Source organism: Lepidothrix coronata, unplaced genomic scaffold, assembly GCF_001604755.1.
Source record: "Lepidothrix coronata isolate B3197 unplaced genomic scaffold, Lepidothrix_coronata-1.0 Scaffold3, whole genome shotgun sequence".
Lineage (NCBI taxonomy): Eukaryota > Metazoa > Chordata > Aves > Passeriformes > Pipridae > Lepidothrix > Lepidothrix coronata.
This window is the reverse complement of record NW_016690183.1, coordinates 5201922-5221156: the sequence shown is the minus strand read 5'-3', so window position 1 is coordinate 5221156 and position 19235 is coordinate 5201922. Positions and strand designations below refer to the sequence as shown.

Below are 19235 nucleotides of genomic sequence, written 5' to 3'. Positions count from 1 at the left end.
TCATGCTTTGCTGTCATCAAATGTAGGAAATAGGGAACTTTGTGATCAGGTCTTTTGAATTTAGATTGCAGAAAGGCATTGTTCAAGAAATGTAGGTTTCTTTATTCACATCATATTCTAGATGTCATGGCACCCATGAAGCAGAAGAAGCTCTATCTCATGGTATAGTTCTACAGGCCCCGTCTTCCCTACCACCTGAGGCTCTGAGAGAAGAGACATCCCCTACACGCTCCTTGCATGAACAACTGCAGGGTAGAAATAGGTACCACCACGTCAGGTGGAGTGACACAAGAATCTGCGCCACTTTGGAAATTTTGGTGTAGGCAAATGTTCCTGGAGACATGAGTAGATCACAGGGCGACTATGAGCCATGAACAGGATTGAGGCAAAATCATTCCTGTGTGACAAGAAAGTGACAATCATTCCTGTGAGGCAAGAAAGGTAAGCATTGTCAAAGCCCTGGTGAGAACTCACCTGTACCGCTATGGACATTTCTCATTCCTTGAGTTCGAAAAACACAAATTCCATCCGCAATGAATGCAGACAAAGACTAAGCAGTTGATTCATGGGCATGGATGGCCTACAGAAGAAAAATGATGACTAGAAGGAGCAATGCCAAGGCTTGAAAGGACTTCAATCACTTTCAAGAAAGGGATCAAGGATGAAGACCAAAAGAGGAAAAGAGCTATGGCAGTGCAAGGAAAAATACAGTAAAGAACACAAAAACATTCCGGACTTCTTTCTAAGAAGAGAACCTTACCATACACAGCACAGTAGCAAATGTCCCTTGATGCATTGGTGAGGAATGGTGATGAAACCATGCATGCCCGTTACATCTCTGCAAAGTTCGTGAAGACAGAATGAAAACACTCTCTTTCATTTCTGGCAAAACCACAACCAAAAGAATGTTTTTGGTATAAATGACCTTATTTACATAGTCTGAAGGTACACACCAATTTTGGCACCACAGTTCAAAATTACAATAATAGTACCTCTCAATTTTTCAGTATTCCAATTACTAAATCTTAAAGAACAAGGAGACTTGCAAGGGTTTTAGATAAGAACTGAACATCTTCCCACAAAAAAAAGGTAGGCAAATATCTCTCAGAAAGGTTAAAGTGAGAAATGAGCTCAGAAAGCTTTACTCCGCTGCTGAAGAGTGCTTTGTATCCCATATAAACATGGCCAGTTATAACTGGTCTACTCTGGCCTCAAATCGGGAGGCCTGGAGACACACCATCTATAACGCTGCTGTCTCCTTTGAGAACACACGCAGGATCACTCTCGAGGAAAAAAGGCAACGCAGAAAGAACAGTGTATTGCAGAATACACCATCTAAGGAGTCTTTCTGCTGTGCCTTTTGCAATCGGATATGTCTGTCACGTATTGGCCTCATAAACCACCAGCGTGCCTGTAGCAAATGTGGATAGAGCCTTCCCAAATCTTCGTTCATGAAGCCTAGCCATGAAACATGGCCAATGGGTGTGTTTAAGGAGGAGCAAGCTGCACAGCTTGGTTTCAGTGGGACAAGGGGACACGACTACAATAGCAGCAGTGAGCTATTTTCCCAGTTTGGAAAAGTCGTTGTTTGCCTGACAGTGCTTTGGGCATGGATACAAATGTTCGAGGTCTGAAAATGACCTACCTTTCCACCACACCAGTGTTACCTCCTCTCACTTGTTTTTCAAAGTCTCTATTATTTCCCTGGTGGTCTGTTGACACTGTCCATCTCAGACTGGCTCTGGTTACACTTTGGTTTTTCCTCAGGTGGCAGCTGCCAAAATCACCCCACTTATGCCCCAAGAAAAGGGTTTGTATCCAGTCAGATCAAGTCCCTGGTCCTCCTCACTGCAGGACCTCATAGATATTAGCTCTGGCACAGAGAGGGGATGGCTAATAGGGGTGGTGTCTGGACTGCAGGGTTGGTTTCTGGGAGAGGAGTAACAACACAAGGCTGGTCCTTGGGAGCTGAGTGGCAAAGAACATGTCAGGAACACCCAGCAACTGTGCTCAGTGCATGGCAGGAACAGAGTCCTGGATGCAGAGACTGCCTCAGGGCCAGCACTCCAAAGGCCTTCCTCCAAAGAGGAGGTTGTAGAAAAGAGGGGGTCAGTCTTTCTCCCAGGTCACAAGTGACAGGATGAAAGCAAATGGCCTTAAGTTGCACCAGGGGAGGTTTAGATTAGATATTAGAAAACTTTTTTCAATGAAAGGGTTTTAAAGCATTGAAACAGACTGCCCAGGGAAGTGGTGAAATCACCATCCCTGGAAGTGTTAAAAAACATGCAGATATGACACATGGGTTAATGGTGAACATGGTGGTGGTGCTGGGTTGATGGCTAGACTTGATGATCTTAAAGGTCTTTTCCAATCCTAAAAATTCTATGATTCTATGGTTCTGTGAAGGATGCTGGACAAAGGTGTGATGGGCTGGGCTGCGGTGGGTGGGGCTGTGCATGGCAGAGCAGCACTTCCTGTGTCCTACTGACAAAGCCGGCCCAGGGTCAGTCTGAAGACATCCAAGAGAAAGTCTTTAAGGAGCCGATGTAGTTACCTGGTTGGGGCTGAGGGAGGCTGGATGAGGTTGCTGGAGGTTTTCTGCTGCAACCAGCTCCTGATGGGGCCATGTTAAAAGCCCATTGGATGAACGGAATTCCTGCTTCAGCCTTCAGGGGACAGAAGTCAGCTTGTCAGGAGATAAGAAGCACCAAGCTCAGTGGTAAGACAAAGGAAATGCCTTCTGGAGGAACACTTGAGGAGCACTGCAGAGCTCTCTGTCCTCACTCCCTGTGGAGCCAAGGACAGCTGCTGTAAGAAATGGAATGCAGAGATGTTTCCAGGATCCCAGTGCTTTGGAAGGATTTTTGCCCTTGAAATTGATCAGGCTGGGGGCATGTGGCCACTCTTGGAAGCTCCTGAGATGGCTCCAGGTAAGGCAGAATAGGGCTTGAGCATCTTCTGGGGGGTGTGATCAGACTGGGAGGAGGAGACAGGTCTTGCTCACATGCTAGGGAATACTTGATTGCCAGTGTTGTGGTCAGGAAGGAATCTTCCCCCAGGGCAGATCGGCATCAGTCCCTGGGGAGGTTTTGCCTTCCTCTGCAGCATCAAGCATGACCTTTTCTGTATCCTTTTGGTTCCTTTTGTAGCTGCCTGCTGCTCATGCCTAGTGAAGATGGCCTGTCGTGCCCTGCAGCTAGGGAGAGGAAGGCTCTTTTTTATCCTACAGTGGGCTGCAAATGTCTCCAGGGGTTTTTTTGCTTTCCTCTGCAGCACTGAGCAGAGCCCCTTTCCAGGGGTCCTTTGGACAATTTTGCCTGCTCTTGCTCCATGAAGGTGGCTCTTGTGCCCCTCATCCAGGGGTAGGAAGCTTTCTAGACTCCCAGGGTGGGCCCCAAGTGTGGTCCCCGGATGTTGCTGCTTGTCCTTCATAGCACTGAGCACAGCCCCTTGTCAGGGCTCCTCTGGGCCCCTGCAGCTTCATTCTTCTTGCCTCACACCTCCAAGGCACCACTCATGCCCTATCTCTCTCTGGCCTCTTGCTCTTTGTAAGCTTGGAGTGGGAGCGAGCTCTGCTCTTCCTTTGGCTCCATTTCTCCAGGGGTTCTTGCCTGTGCAAAACAGCCTGTGCTTGGAAGGACTCCAGGCTTGCTGCCCCATCCAGAGCTGCCACTTTTCAGCTCTCCCTGCCTGCAACACAAGCACAGGGCAGGCACAAGAATGCTTCTCATACATCAAGGCCAAGATGTCCTTGAATGTGTCTTTGGAGCTGAAAAGCCCCTGACATTTCAGGAAAATATTGGTCTCATTGTTACTTGACTCATGAACAGTTATGCTATGCTACACCCAGAGTTCTGCATGACAAGCTATGACCCATGTCTGAGGGCTCCATCCTGGAGAGCTGCTCAGGTCAGGTCCCAGGCCCATCCAGGAGACAGGGACAGAGCATTGCTTATGCAGGCACTGAAGGCCCCATGCTAAGCTGGAACACATCCCCTGGGCCCTTGGCAGGAGCCTATGGGGGTGGGGGTCCCAGGGGAGGCTGGTTGCAGCCACTGAGGCCTGTGAGCACCCCCAGGACCCTGACAAAGGTAGACTTGCACTGCTTATGTGCTCTCCTTCAGATATCTATTGTTGGCCACTTTGGAAACAGAGTATTGGGCAGGATGGTGTACTGTTACAATCAGACTCTTTTTGTTTAGATGCTTTTCCAAGGGAAACAGCTCAGGCAATTCTAAAAGTAAGTACAAGGAGAGAAAAAAGGAACTATGGGGAAACGAACAGGTCATCTTGCTCAACTCCAAAACCTTTTGCAACCATTTAGATGAGAAGCACATCCTGCACCAGACTGAGGGCTTGATCTTTGAGCCTTACTAATGTCAGAGATAGGGGGCTTTGCCATCCTATGGAAAACCAGCAAAAGTGGATGAACAAAAGACTTGCAGAAACTGTGTGTCACCCTTGCTTTTGGCAAATTTGTGCAGATGGTTCCATTGTCTCAAGATGATCCACAGCTCTCACCCACCCTCAGAAGACCCATACCTCCTTCCCACAAGGTGACAGAGCCAACGCCTAGGCTGGGAGATGGTTATGGGTATTCAATGCCTTCTGCTAGTGCAGGGCTGGGAAGAAAAGTCAACAGAAATTTCCTTAGCATTTATTGGTAGGGAAAGGAGCAGGTAGGAAGAAGAATAGAATAGATTAGAGTAGAGTAGAGCAAAGTAGAGTAGAAGAGATCAGCAGGAAGAGACCTACAACGATCATCTAGTCCCACTGCCTGACCACTTCAGGTCTGACCAAAAGGTAAAGCACGGCTTTAAGGGCACTATCCAAATGTCTCTTCAACACTGACAGGCATGGGAGTGGGGCATCAGCCACCTCTCTAGAAAGTCTGTTCCAGGGTTTGACCACCCTCTGGGTAAAGAAACGTTTCCTCATGTCAAGTCTGAACTTCCCTTGATGGACAAAGCTTTCAGAACCATAGAATCAACTGGGTTAGAAAAGATCTTTGAGATCATCAAGTCCAACCCTTGATCCAACGCTGCTGCAGTTACTAGACCATGGCACTAAGTACTACATCCAGTCTCATCTTAATCCACCACCTTCCTGGGAAGCCCATTCCAATGTCTGATTACTCTCTCTGTAAAAAATTTTTTTCCTAATATTCAACCTAAGCCTCCCCTGGCACAGCTTAAGACCGTACCTTCTTGTCCTACTGCTGGTTGCCTGGGAGAAGAGACCGATGCCCACCGGGCTACAACCTCCTTTCAGGTAGTTGTAGAGAGTGATGAGGCCTCCCCTGAGCCTCCTGTTCTTCAGGCTAAACAACCCCAGCTCCCTCAGCCTCTCCAGTCCCTTCACCAGCCTCATTGCTCTTCTCTGGACCTCCTCCAGCACCTCAATATCCTTCCTAAACTGAGGGACCCAGAACTGGACACAGCACACCAGGTGTGGCCTCACCAGCACTGAGTACAGGGGAAAAATCACTTCCCTGGTCCTGTTGGCCACACTGTTCCTGATCCAGGCCAGGATGCCATTGGCCTTCTTGGCCACCTGGGCACACTGCTGGCTCATGTTCAGCTTCCTGTCAATCCAAACTCCCAAGTCCCTTTCTACCTGGCTGCTCTCCAGACACTCTGTCCCCAGCCTGTAGCGCTGCACGGGGTTGTTGTGGCCAAAGTGCGGGACCTGGCACTTGGCCTTGTTGAACCTCATCCCCTTGGAATCAAACTATCTCTCCAGCTTGTCCAGGTTCCTCTGAAGAGCCCTCCTGCCTTCCAGCAGATCAACATGCCCCCCCAGCTTGGTGTCATCCGCAAATTTGCTAATAGTACACTCAATCCCCTCATCCAGATCATCAAAAAAAGATTCTAAATAGAACTGGGCCTAACATTGATCCCTGGGGGACACCACTACTGTGCAGCCACCAACTGGATGCAGCACCGTTCACCATCACTCTCTGGGCCTGGCCATCCAGCCAGTTCTTAACCCAGCAGAGAGTGCCCCTGCCCAAGCCGCAGACTACCAGCTTTGAGCCATTCCCATGTGTCCTGGCACTGGGTACCAGGGAGAAGAGCTCAGCAGCTTTCCAGTTCCCCTCCTCAGGAAGCTGTAGGAAGCAATGAGGTCAACCCTCAGCCTCCTCCTGTCCAAACGAGACAAACCCAGTACTCTCAGCCTCTCCTCAGAGCCCGTTCCTGCCAGCCCCTTCCCCAGCTTTGGTGTCCTTCTCAGGATATTTTCAAGCACCTTCACAACCTTTTTAAATGATGGGGCCTAGAACTGCACACAGTACTCAAGGCTCACCAGCACAAAGTACAACAGGATAACCACCTCTCTTGGCTGGCTGGTAATGCTGTGTTTGATGCACCCCAGGATGTGGTTTGCCCCCTTGGCTGCCAGGGCAAACACTGCTGGCTCCTGTTGAGCCACCCACCAACTATCACCCCTTTCTGCAAGGCTGCTCTCCAGCCACTTCTTTCAAGTTTAGATTCATATCTGGCTGTCCTGGGTTACACAAAAATTCTGGTACCCACCTTTTCTCTTCTCTTTTCCGAAAATATGCCTGCTAATTTGGACTGTGACTGGAACTTGAGATAAGAATGGTACTATTAGCCTAGAAGAAGAATGTATCCACAAGTGTGAAAGACTGTAATGTTGATGACTCAGACAACCAAGGTGCAAGCTGACCATGTGCAAAGTAACCACCCAAGTGCTGAGGGTGTGCACACCCACCACCTCAGGCTACAAGCTGGATGCTGAACAAGATAAGGAGAGAGGCAAAATTCTGCTAGGCAGAGTAGTGTTTCTTTGTCCTTACAGGAATGACTTAGCTATGATAACTCCCCTGAGGGAAGCACTAGGACAATTCACACTCACGTGGCCTAAAAATATTTATCTCTGCCGATGGCCAAAATGGATCAAACTGTGCTGACATAACAGGCAGCTGTAACATCTTAGGAGGTGTCAAAGACTTCTGAAATGCCCAGTGATCCAGTGAAGAATTTACCACCCCAGGGGAGGTATCGGGGCTGTTCCCAACTAAACTAAGCCCAACAAAAGACCACACTTGGACTTTACTCAACACTGGGTTTTCTTCCCTCACCACATGGGAATTTGCTCACCACTCAGGGCTTCCACCACCACCTCGACAGATCTGGACTTGACCACCACTTTGACAGGATTGCAACCACCACTTCAACCAACAAACATCAAAATTGCAACAATCAAGTCTCATCACTGGATCCAACAGGTGTCTTGCAGGTCCTTCCAGTCACCTGGGGATTTGCAGCCCTGCTCTGACTGCCTGTACCAGCACAACAGCTTCATTCCAATGCTGACTCTCCAACTGTTCCTGCCAGGTTTTCCAAGCATGGGGGAGGCAAACCACTCAGAAGGGTGGCCATCTTGCCTCCGTGCTGTGGCCACCTGTTTTTTCCAAGTGAGGGAGGTCGGCCACTGTTTCAATTTGGTCCAGTGGGCGGGGCTTGGGAAGTTTCTCCTTATCAGTTGATTTAACCCAGTTTTATCAGTATTCTTATTAGCATTTCTTCTTGGTAAAGAGTTATTTTTTCACTTATATTCAAACATATTTGATCTCTCTCTCTTTGTTGGAGAAATCAGGGGTATGGAATCTGAGGGAGACTTCTGTCTGAGGTCTCTGCCCCTCCAAAGTGTCTCAAACCAAGACACTGACATTACTTCATCCCAAGTACTGACATTACTTCATCCCAACCTAGCATTTGTTATTGTTCATTTTCATGCCATTGGCGATTGTCCAATGCTCCAGTCCATCCTCTGCAAGGCCTCTTGTCCCCTAGGAGAGTCAGTAGCACCTCCCAGTTCAGTATCATCACCAAACTTACTAACCATGGATTCAATTGCATCCTCCAGATCATTGATAAAAAGATTGACAGAACTGGCTGTAGGATTGAGCCCTGAGCAACACCACTGGTGACTGGTCACCTGACAGATACTTCTCTGTTCACTTCAACACTTTGAGCCCTGCCCTTCAGCCAGTTCTTCACTCAGTGCACTGTGTTCCAGCTCATCCTACAGCTGGATGACTCGTCCAGATGGATACCATTGGACAGTATCAAAAATCTTAATAAAATCCAGAAAAACTACATCTACCACCTTCCCTTCATCCACCATACAGGTGACCTTATTGCCCAAGAATACTAAATCATTTAAACAGGACTTTCCCTTTGTGAATCCGTGTTGACTGTGCCTGATGATTTGTTCTTTAAATATCTTTTATGAGCAGACAATATGATCTTCTCTGAAATTTTTTATAACAGGTCTATAGTTTTGGGATCTTCCTTCAAGCTCTTCTTATAAACTAGAATAGTGTTGGCTATCTACCAGTCAGCAAGGACCTCCCCAGGCTCCCAAGACCCTTTGTAGATGATTGAAAGGGTCCTCTGGTGACATCTGCTAGCTCCTTCACTATTCTGGGATGAATCCCATCAAGCCCAGTGGACTTGACATTAGGAAACTTTTCTTTACCAAGAGAGTGGTCAAACCCTGGAAACAGTCTTCCTGGAGAGGTCTCCCCCATGCCAGTCAGTGCCGAAGAGCCATTTGGACAATGCCCTTAATACCATGCTTTAATTTTTGGTCATCCCTGAATGGAGCAGGCAGCTGGACTAGATAGTCACAGATCCATTCCAGCTGAACTTGTCTAGTCTAGTATAAGCATTCAGCTGATACATCTGTCCCCTTATGATTTCACTGTCCAGAAATGGAAAATCACTGATCCTGCAGTTGGAACTCAGAAGAGCAGACAACACAAGTGATATAAGAGATGGGTAATAAAAAAGTAGGAGCTAGAAACAGGATGAAAAGTGGGAACAATGTGGTAGCAACTGCAGAGAAACTGCAGAGACAGGTGCCAATTCTGGGAAAAACACATGGGAGGAGACTTGGGAGAGAGTAGAGCAATAAAATCATGTTTCTGCTGTAGAGATCTCCCATGGATGCCTGACCCTGAACTGTCACAAATCTGAGAAGTGAGAGGTGAGTGAATGAGAGGGGTCCTATGGAGGAGGGCCCTTAGGAGTCTTTGTCCCAAGGAAGCTATTCCCAGTTTCAAAATTCAAAAATGGTTATCTAAAAGGAGAACTATTTTTAATTGATTATGACATGCTCAAAGCACACTTAATAGGATGCGAATCATCAGGACAGCTGCTTTGGTGACAAAAAACGCAGAGAAACCATTTTGATCCTATTTCACAGAATGTGTTCTCTGTCACTTACATGGCAGGATCACAGCTACCCAGGCTGCTTTCTTGGGAAATCTTTGGGCTTTAATTACCCTGTCAATTAGAGTTAGAGGTATTAATGTGGCAGTGAAATGATAAAGATTGTTCATGGTTTCTGTTCTCTACTTGTTTGTGTTCATCAGTCTTGAAAGAAGAGGACTTTACACATTGTCTTGACATGGTTGCTAATAAGCCTATAATGAGAGATTCACCGCATCAAATAAATTAGGCGCCAGCAGCCATGAAGTGAACAAGCTGAGATAACGACACAATGCAGTCCAGGAATAAAGAGGTGGAGAGTGTAGTCTCCTGGCTAGGGCAGAACACTCTGTTATTTTTAAAGGATGGATGGATTTAGACAGTGAACGGATAAAAGCATTTGAGAAGAGGGAAGTGATGACAAAAACCAACCACGCCTGAAGAAAATGGAGCAGGATGAAAGTGCATTGTATCAACATATGATCCTTGAAGCTATAGAAAGCATTTAAAACTGAGCATTGAGTAGATGGAAGTAATTTTCAGCAGAATCCTGATCTAGGGTAAATCAGAAAATCATTCTTAATGTATATGAAGCTATGTGGACTTACTTCTCCTGAGACTACAAAGAAGCAGATTAAGTCCCATATTCATGTGCAAAGCACTTTGGATCAACATTTTTAGTTTCAAATGATCTGGATTAAGTTGGACAGAGTGTAAAAATGAGAACTATTATTAATATTGTATGCCACAGGCTATATCAGCATATCAAATGTGCATGGTTTTGTGCAGACCTGTTCTTGCTTAGTGCTTTCAGCATCTTTAGTGGAGCAAATGCCTATAGTGTCCCTGGATGCTTAAACTACATTAGTTTTCAAGGTAAAGTAAAGCATGCCTAAAGTCCATACATTTCTAGATTATTTATTTGTGTGACTGGTAGAAGTCATATCATGCTGTGATTTTAATGAGTTCTATCTTCACATGTTCTTACTCCTGGAAGACCTTTATGGCCTTGCTCTGTAAACTTATTCCCTTAAGCTGCTTTATACATAAAATAGAACTATTTCTGAGAAATGGGGTTCTAAGATCTCAATAGATGTATTTGGGTGGAGACAAAAAAGTATAAGCAGTTGATACTGGTAGCCACATCAATAAAAAAATTGAAAGAATCCTAAAATTCAGAGTAGTTCTCATTTTTATTTTGCTTTCAGTTTATAGACTATGATTTTTCAGATTGGGCAAAAAATACACTACTCTTATTTTCAATCAGTTTCTTGTGCCAATTTTAATGCACAGTGCTTCAGTACTTGACATGAAAACACTGAAAGGAGAATGATAAGAACTCACACCATAGAATTACCATTATATATAATCATTAGGTTTTATAAGAATATAAAATATATGTGATATAACAATATCACACATTCATTCTCTTTCCAAACATTTAGAACCTAAACTACCTCTCAGTAGTCCCTTTAAAAATTACAGTTTTTCCAGTGGCCCTTAATATCAGTACAAGTTTCCTCACAGGTCAAGGATAGCAGATAACTTTAAAAGCATAGATTCTCTTTACTAGCATTATGACTCCTCTCTGTTTATTTCAGGAAAACCTTCCTGACTGTTAAAGATGCCATGATAAAAGTATATAAGCCTTTAAAGACTAGATTTTACACACTTGCTGTAAAAATTTTGCAAAATTATTTATTGAAATTCCTTGCAGATTGTTTCTTGGATGTCTTTTCCCATTCTCTTTCCACTCCTCACATTAAAAATATCTAACATAACAGCTTCCGTAAGTTCTGGTTGAGTTCTTTGGAGAGCTGAAAAGAGATGCCACAAGCTTCAGCCTCCAGGAATTTCTGTGGATGGATTCAAGAGCTCTGCTCTCAGGCTTCACAGAACCATCTCCTGTGCCACACTTCTGCATAGTGAGGCTGCCATCTCATTCATTTGCAGGTCTGTTCCCTTAGCAGTATGACATGCTAAGAGTCCTGCTCTTCACCAGCACCTGCCCTCCCTCAGCTCCTCCCTGTTAAACTCATATGGCCCAAGCATCAAGAAGCCTGATTGAATAAAAAAAAAAAAAAAAGAGGGATTTACCTTGGTATCTTTCTGCTTCCTGCAGTGGATCACAGCAAATGATGGTCAGTGTGTTTAGAATAACATCTGGAAAAATCCATTACCATCATTAAAAGCATTGTATACCACTCTTTTATTGATCTGCTTGGAAATTCTTATTCTCTGTTTCATACACTGTAGAAGAAGTGAGAAACACCTGGAAAGAATCTAGAAATTCAGAATCCATTAGAGTTCATCACTACCAGTCTCTGAGTCATCAGTGTGCTAGCCTTTGGGCTACTGTGTTTCTCTGCATCTAGCCACATCAAACTGTCAGTGATCAGTGTCATTAGCCTGTTTCACAATAATCAGTAAGAAAACATAGAGCCACTAAATTTTCTGATGGATAACAGGTTGATGGGAGCCAGGAGACTGTGATGGGAGACCCCTGTTTTCCCTCACAGTCTCCTGCCTCCAGCCAACCTCACCTTGTCAGAGGATAAGAACTTTTCCTTTTGAGACAGCAGTTCATGAAGGTGATGCATGACAGGGTGACATTAAAGGTGTGACCCATCTGCTTAAGAGTACAGATCCTTTTACCCAGTACAGTCACTTTCAACTACCTTCCCAAGGTATTCCACTTTGTGAAGGAAACTGTCTCTCTTTACCTTTATGTAAGATAAATGATCTCTCTAGTCCTTAAAATTACTTTTTTTCTGGGACTCACAAATCTTTGCTATCACATACATAGCAATTCTGCTATGCTCCAAGTTGGGGTCTTTTTTTAACATATTGGAAAAGATGGGGGTAGCAGCAAGAAGAAGAGTGTCATGGTCCTCTCCTTTCATCTTGCTGAAATGGAAAAACCTTCCTGTGAGGATCATCCCTGCTCTTGAGAGGGGACAGAGATAGCGCAGTCCACAACTCTGGTGGTCAGCACAGAAAGAGGCCTGGATGCCAAAGCAAGCGTACAGCATGTCTGTTTGATCTAGCCTATATTTTGAATCTAGATACTTCCCTGGCAATGGAATGTCACTCTTATGTAATCTTCTGTCTATTCCCAAAGCTTCACCCACCCGCCTGCATGTGTCATTATCTCTGTTTTGCCCCAATCCAATAAGCACCTGTTATCGAGACATCAAAGAAAACAATAGCAACTGAATAATGTTAGCATTTGATGCTACAGAAATAAAATTGAATATCTGAAACAGAATAAAGCCAAAATATAAATATCTTCAGAGTCAGAAAAAAAAGAATGTTATGGCTTTAACCTGTTTACATGCAACTATTTTCTCTAGTGGGATAATCAAGGTTTCAAAGATCTTGTCCTATATAATATCAAATCCTATTACTATTCAGCAAGGGAAAAATTATTCCCTTAAAATCAAGGTGCTCTTTAAGACTTTCCAGCAGAAAAAAAGCTTGTATTTTGTGCACAAGCACACACAGAAGGCATCTCAAAGGGAAATGTTAGCCTCAAATTAATTTCTGTCAGATTTGATTGAAAAACTCACATATATCTGTCCATTGGAGGTTTGTGACCTGACTCTGCCTGACTGGGATTTGGTAATCAAATAGAGACTCCTACAATAACGTGTATCAGTTTTGCTGTAGTTAAGAACTATAGCTGTAAAATGTGCATCATAGCAGCAGAATTAGAACAAGGAGAATTTTTGTATGCAGTTTCATTTGCTCATTAACTGAAAAGGTGCCCATAATTAGAAAAAAATCCAAAATACAAATAAAAATAATTTTTAAATGTTATGCTAATATTATTGCACCATGCATGAACCAGATTGTACACTTGAATGGATTTTTCCTTAATTTCTTGTGTGCTTTTAGTTGCTGGCCACTATTGCAGCTACTGCCTAAAATAGGCAAGACCTCAAACCTTTCTCATGTGGCAAGATCTGAAAAACTGTGCATTAATTCTTCACTCAAGTTCTCAAAGAACTGCTCAACTTTCTCTTATTTTCTCTCAAATTCTTACTTTCAGAAGTTTAACATCTAAAAAAGAAATAGTAAAAAAATGAGATAAATCCCATGACAAAAGGTTCCCTTTTTCAACCACATCTAATAAAAATGAGGTACCTAAATGTAAAGGCAGCAGTTACAGAGGTGTAACTACATTGCCACATGGCTGACATTACACTGGATCCAGTCAGACCCCTGGTTGTGGTGGAAGCCTCATGCAGAACTGCAGAAGCACAGTACTTAGTACGTAGACACAATAAACCCACACAGAATGGTGTCTGCTGTCAGTCATTGAAAACAAGGATCTCAAATTTTAACATCATTTTGATCAGGACTGTGCACCATTTTGAACTTTGGCCTCATTATATCACTTCATTATGAGACTCAGCTTCTGAGACTGAACTTCAGATCCAGATTGCTCATTATTTAAACAGTGGAAAAAAGGAAAGACATTCAGCCAAATTAAACCGAGGCAGCTGTGAGAATTTATTGGATCTATCTCCAGAAATTTTATTTAGTTTATAACATATCTCATTTAAAGTTTCTTTAGAGGATCTTTAAATGAAGGAATTTTGGAAGGCAAGTGGTGAATAGGAAACTGAGGGGAGGGAGAAGGAAAAATTAAAGAGAAACTTTTGGAAGAATGGTATGTAAAAAACAGGAAGGCAAAGAAATACAAGATGGACAATTGAACAATTGAAGGAATGGTAGTTGGACAGGAAGAAAAGGGGCAACAGCAGTCATTGGCAATATAATATGAAAGATTGGAGGCTGAGAGAGAATGTCTAAGTTTCAGAGCTAATAGATGATTATCTTAAGAAGATCACTTGGCTTCTTTCTGAGCTTCTGCGTAGAGAGTAATGAGTCTACTAGGTCTTACATCTGTGTAGGTCCAGTTTGGACAAGAAAACCAGCAAGGAATGAAAAGACCTGAGTCTTGGAAACTCGATGGTAGATGTTTGGGACAGAAATTGAGCTAATTTCCCCTATATTATTTCCTCCAAATAATATTCCAAGCTTTTGAGGTCTGATGAGGAGAAAATACATTTGTTTACACTTTAGTGACCCTGACTAGTATAACAGTAACATCATCTCCCTGCTATCTCTGCCTCCACAATGTAGATCTCCATAAAAATGGCATGTTAAAATCCAGCAGAATGAACTGTTTCTTTCCCCTATTTTTTATATGATTTTTTAAAGCCAAAAAAAAGAGGGAAATGAGAGGAAGAACACCATCATAAGTTCACTTGTACACTGTATGAAAACAGAAAAAAATTGCAAGGATTGTGGAACCAGCACCACAGCCAGACATTCAAGTCTTTAACTGCTTGGGGTTTGCTGAAAATTTTCGGTTTCTTCCCTATTGCCTCAGTTCCTGTGTATTCTTTCAGGCATTTTGATTTCTCTAACATTTTCCATTGTACATTCCTCTTTTATCTTCTTTATCTACCAGCCAGATAACAGTGTATTTTTAACAGGCATCTCCATTAGGGTATTGACTAAGTGGCTCCCAAGTCCTCTGTCACAAGTCACCGAGACAAGTAGTTATTGATGTTTTCTACTACCTTGGTAGCTGACACTATTTCCAACTATTTTTGGAGGATGAGGAAAAGAGGGAATATAAAAATAACAGAACAGGGTCACTTCAGAATCTATCTGCAAGAAATTGCAGCCCCTTTCCACTCCCCCAAAAATACTGTGGTGCACAAATAGTTTTCTGGCTAGCATACCTTTACAACTGATCATGTTCTTTACAAGGGATTGAAGTTACAATGCCTGTGCCTTTGGGATGATTGATTTTTGAGGAATTATGTTCAATACAACTGAGTACCAATAAACACTAATGCTTTCTTGAAGTAAGGGACTCTTAAGGACCAGATTCCAGAGGTATGAGCTAAAGCAGGAATTAGACCAGTCAAAACTGAGAAGACAAGACCAAAACCATGCATAATGGTGACAACTTGAACAAAGAGTAGTGGGTTCATTACAAGTAGTTCATTACAAGATGAGTTCAAAAGCAAGTGGTATGATCAAGTAACTAGTACAAACACTAAGCGTTACTTTTAAAAAGAGCATGTATTTAAATTATGGAAGTTGCTACCACAGAATTTTATAGAAGCCAAAGATATAAGATAAGGGGTATGGAACACAGTGTGTGGTTGCAAAGCCTAAACAAGTTCTTCATTGTAGGAAGTTAGGGGGATCATTTTACATTTACCTTTTTTTATTTTACTTTGCTAAACAACCAGGAGTAACCACTGCTGAAAACACATCTCATGCGAAGTATATTCTTCAGGAAGGCTGAATGGCCCACAGACAAATGTAATTACGAAGTCTTGCAGTCATTGCTTTCCCTTCAAAATTCCAGTTCCCAGGATTCTTATTTGCATGAAAAATCTCCGATTTCATGTAAAACTTAGACTTTTAATACTGATATGTGAAGAGAAAACTTGAAAACATGACTTTACTGTTCTATATGGCCTGAAAAAATGAGAGAAAATAATCGTATGTACATATCATTTCTTTAATTTAAGCCAGTCTTATAGTACTGGCTCATGATTTCAGAACACCTTGGGGACTTGCAGTTTTGTTCGTGCTTCAGACTTACCAGTACAGTAAATATATTCTGTTAGGCAGAACATCATTAGAAAAAAATATAAAACATATTTCTAATGACTGATTATATAAAATATTGCATCACATCTTTCAGATCTTCAAGTAAGTGCTGTCAAATTCACTTAGTGCTTGCAACTTCTATGAAAGTCTGCTCTAGGATACGTTCATGAAGAGCCTTATGTATAATCATCCTCACTATTACTGTGTACCTTGAATACCAACAATCTTATAACAGGCCAAGAAACACATAGATATTCAGGGTTTGAATAGCAGCACAGAACTGTTCATTTAGAACTTGTAATGATCTGGTGGACTCACAAGCTGGCTGAGAGGCAGGGAAAGGAATTCAGTCCTTGTTTCTGTAACAGGTTCTGTAACCTGTGTTGACAGCACTGCTAATATTAGTCATCTGAAAGACGGGCTGCTAATAACTGATTTTCAAACACTTCAGTTTTGTAAGTCTCCTGAGGTAGAAATAAACTTCTCTAGTTAAGAAAAATGCCAAAGGGGGTGACCTGTGCTTTTTTTTTGTTTCTGTAATTTATTGCTTTGGAAGACACAGAAGACAGCATTGGCATCACTTAAGCAACAACAAGCTGTGGCCCACCTTCTAACTATTTTACAGGACATTTAAAATAAAATATCCCAACATTTGATATCGTAGTAAATAAAGAAAGAGACTGCACAGATGATCTTGTCTAATGTTTCTGTTCCAGTACTGTCAGCATTGAAGGGTTAAATAAATCGCAGCTATGCAGTCTAGTTACTGTTCAAGGCACCTGAACTGAAAGGTGGGATTTGTGATCACAGTCCGTGTTGAACCAGTTAAAAGTCTAATCATGCCAGTTGCTTGTCAAAGATTTTGCTAATACAAAAGCACAACAGAGCAAGGACAGTAAAATAATATGTTCCTTGAATTTATATTGCTGCCTTTTTTGCAGTATTTAAGCACTAGAAAAAAGTCAGATAAAGTAATAATTCAAAACCCAGAAGCAGTAAGGAAATTAAAATTACAAAAGCCTTAGAGTGAAAACATCAGAACTTTTGTTTTTTAATTATTACCAGCATTAGTGAAATATATTGATTTTCAATTGCAAGATTTTAACTTTACCGAGTGTAAAATCTATTTTAATGCATTTGTTTATTGTACATTTTTTTAGGTTTAAGTGATTATTTTTTCTCAGTCTGTAAGTAACAAGTTTCTATGCTTGTAAGATAAAGTAATTATTTTTACCAAGTAAAGAGGTAAATGGCAAAAGAAAAATTTAAATAACCTCTTTCTACTGGCAGAAAAACTGTCTCATATAATTGCTTCTTATCTCTGCAGCAGCTTAACAGCAAGATTCAGATTTATTTTAGTTTTTTACACATTCTAGAATCTGGTTAGAAGTTGCAGAAAACACTGTTATCAGCACTGCTCCAGTTCTGCATTTAGTACTGAGCATTCCAAGGGAAAAAAGAATTATAGAATGGATGTCTGAAGTCAAACTGCAAATAGTTAAAAAAGTTTCTATTGCCACTTCAGAAAATGAATCATGATCTTTTCTGTCCTGAGAACAATACCCATGTTTTAATTCCAGAAGTGTCTTAGTTTTAATGACTACCAAGGTTGCTTCCATAATATAATAGTGAATTTCATTTAATCACTTTTCATTTAAGGATCAGAATTTTTGCTTTTCTGTTTCTGCTTCTTTGCTTGTTTATCATGTACAAAGCACAGTGTCATAATTGACATTCCTGCAATAAACTTATGTTTACAAATATAGAGGCTTAAGACCTTCCATTGTTTCAAACATGACCTTAAATTCTCAGAGCAATGCAAGTCCAGAGATTGAACCATTTAGGTTGGAAAAGACCTTAAAGATCATTGAGTCCAGCTGTTAACCTCTCACTGACAAGTTCACCACAAAGGCATGTCTCTAAGAGCCAAAGTGTCATATTTTTAAAATATCTCCAGGGATGGTGAGCAGCCTGTTCCAATGCTTGAATCTTGTACCTGGCATCAGGCTACTAAAGCTAATATTTCAGCATTTTTCATGGATTTTGAGTATATCACCATCTAGACAGATATAGCCTAAAGCTGAAGTCAGTAGAAGTTCAACATCCCATAGTAGTTCAGATCAATGGGCCCAGCTAGCCACCCAACTCACCAGTGTAATCTTTTCAGTCATATGTGGTTTCCTTATTCCTGTGTTTCATGAAGCTTGCTGAGAAATTATCAGGCAAAGAATATGGATCTCTTGCTCTTTTGAAAAGAAGAGAAAGCATTTCTCTGGCTTACAGGAACAGTATTTCCCCACAGTCCTTCTGCTTCCTGAGCAGTGTGGTAAGGGCTCGTGTTCCAGCAAAGCATACTTTATTCAACATACAATGGCATCATCTCACCTGCTGACAAAAGCAGCAGAGCTGGCTTGATGTAGGGTACAACAGATGGAGCACAGATTGCTGCCTACAGTTGCCAGGACTGTGCTCTGGTTTTGTTGTGACTGAACAGCAAAATAGAGTCCTCGGTTTAAAAATCTATCTATAAATTGCTGAGATCTATGGGTAGAGTTCTATAGAAATGCCTCTAAATTAATAATGGTGTTATTTTAGTTCAATTGCCATTAGCTACCATCTGTTTTCATAATTCACCTGCATTACAATGTTACTCTAGTGAGACTGTGCTAGTCAGTATTGCTGCAGAGCTGTTCCTTCTTTCTGATCTAAAATATCAAGACCGAAGCGATACGGCACCAGAAAAGTTTTTAATATAAATTAACAAATGAGACATACATTCTAAAAGTGTCTTTCTATGCACTTCTATGCATGGAAGCTTAAATTGCATTTTGCAATGGTGGAGTAAAGAATGCAATTCTAAAATTTAATTCTCAAAATCTACCTCATCCCATTGCATTGGGGATTTTTTGAGTGGAAGAAGAGCAGAAGGGAGTGACACAAAGGTAGAAAAATAATTATAATTTAATTGTTTTCAGGGTTGTTTTACTTAGGTTAAAAATCTAATGAGGTAAAACCTTAGTCAGAGTGAAACTTCATAGGAATTATTTCTATTGACTTCAATGGACTTTAGATCAGACCCAAAAGAAAGACCCATCTTGCCAGTCTTACTTGACTAACAAGTAGAAAAATAGTACTACAGCATGATATAGAAATAGGGCAGAGATTCCAGTCCTTGATCAGCAAAGCACAAACCCTCCCAGACTTTTGCATCACCAGGATGTGCTCCAGGATATACATTTGTTGTATGTTACTCTGGAGCATAGTCCGTGCTGCATTTATCAGACCTGACTTAGAAGCTGGTGGAGGGAAGGGGTCTGAAGTGTCAAAAGCTTGAGAAGGAGGCAGACT

At 42.1% G+C, this 19235-nt stretch overlaps 1 protein-coding gene across 6 annotated transcripts in view; it reads right to left on the bottom strand.

Moving 5' to 3' along the window:
- POU6F2 (POU class 6 homeobox 2) overlaps positions 1-19235 on the bottom strand; it is a 354832-nt gene that overhangs the window by 319357 nt on the left and 16240 nt on the right. For 2 of the 6 annotated variants that reach the window (XM_017820432.1, XM_017820448.1), the window contains exon 4: positions 11340-11525. The exons of 2 other annotated variants lie outside the window; for them this stretch is intronic. The gene's annotated coding sequence lies outside the window, so the exon portion shown is untranslated. Of the gene's footprint in view, positions 1-11339; positions 11526-15489; positions 15555-18037; positions 18169-19235 lie in introns of those variants that run through there. 2 more of the 6 variants (XM_017820477.1, XM_017820468.1) reach the window with 2 other exon arrangements.